This window comes from Trichosurus vulpecula, chromosome 2, assembly GCF_011100635.1.
Source record: "Trichosurus vulpecula isolate mTriVul1 chromosome 2, mTriVul1.pri, whole genome shotgun sequence".
Taxonomy (NCBI): domain Eukaryota; kingdom Metazoa; phylum Chordata; class Mammalia; order Diprotodontia; family Phalangeridae; genus Trichosurus; species Trichosurus vulpecula.
Window position 1 is genome coordinate 287,399,040 of NC_050574.1, and position 1,703 is coordinate 287,400,742.

Genomic DNA, 1,703 nt, shown 5'->3' on the forward strand with positions numbered 1-1,703 from the left:
CTTATTAACTATGATATTTCTTCACAGTAGTCTGCATGTTTTTTCTTTATGTATATTTTTAGCTTTATTTCCTGATTTTATGCTTCTTTTTCAGGGCCAAGGTCTACTCCTTCCCATACTCTTGGATTAGATGGTCAGCCTCTGTTTGATCCTGACCTTGATTTCCTGGGTTCTTATTATTATTTTCCATCTATTATGAAGTGATTTAGTTCAAAACACTTACAGGCTCCAGTGTCCCCAGTCAAAGGTCTGTGGTCACTTGTCCCTGGGTCCACCTCTAACCAGGTACATTTTTTGAGCTTCTGACCTGCCAGGGGCTTCCTGAACCTGGGCACTGCTATTGACTTTCATCCTGTTAATCTGAGCTCATGCTATCTTTCCTGGTGAAATACATTTTTCATGGAATCCGGTTATGCTTTAAAACAATTCTGGACTTGATGAAGAAGCTTAATGATATTTCTCTTTGGATTTATTTATCATTATTTGCTTGATACCTTTCTTAAGTTATTGTTGAAGTATGTATGGAAAAACTATACTTCTCTATGACCTTTTATTATCTCTTTTTATCTATCTATTTATTTATTTATTTTTGAAAGGCAGTTGGGGTTAAGTGACGTGCCCAGGGTCACACAGCTAGTAAGTGTCAAGTGTCTGAGCCCAGACTTAAACTCAGGTCCTCCTGACTCCAGGGCCAGTGTTCTATTCTCTGTGCCACTTGGCTGCCCCTTATTATCTACCTCTTAAATAGAAGTCCCCAATACTATTAAATTCAATTTAGGCAGCTAGATTGTTCTATGGTTAGAGCGTTGGTCTTGGAACAAAGAAGCTTTGCATTCAAATCCAACTTTAGACACTTAAAAGTTACATGACCCTGCAAAAGTAACTTAACTTCTCTCAAACTCACCTTCCTCATCTGTAAAGTGGGGATAATGATAACACAGACTTCTGAGGATCAAATGAATTAATATATGTAAATTATTTGCAAATATTGATATGTTTTGCTAGAGACAACTAGGTGGTACAGTGGATAGAGTACCAGGCCTAGAGTCAGGAAGACCTGTGTTCAAATGTTTCCTCACCCATTGACTAGCTCTTTGACCTTCGGTAAGTCACTTAGCCCTGTTTGCCTCAGTTTCTTCATCTGTGAAATGAGCCGGAGAAGGAAATGGCAAACCACTCCAGTATCTTTGCCAAGAAAACCCAAAATGGGGTCATGAAGGGTCTGACATGACTGACATTACTGAACAACAACAGCATATATCCTAGTTATTACTAGTGTCTAAAAATTACATTTGCTCAGACTGCATTTACTAATGTCACCAAAGCTTCTTTCTCCTCTTAGCCTTGTGCATGGTAAATTATGATAACAACACCAGTCACAACAACAGCAATAATACAAGCACTTCATGTAGTGTTTATGATATGCAGGGTACTGTGCTAAGCGCTTTAAAATCCTTGTCTCCTTGGATCCTCATAACAACTCTGGGAAGTAGGTGCTATTAATATGCCTATTTTATAGGTGAGGAAACTGAGGCAAATAGGTGAACATAAAGTCACATATCTAGTAAGGGTCTTACTGAGTTCCTGGCCCACCACTCTATCTACTGTGCCTGCCGTAGTAGGATCCTATGTGCCACATCCACTCCCTCATTTCCCTCATCTTCCAGGTCCAGAGAGAACCTAGTGACCAAGTATGGATGACA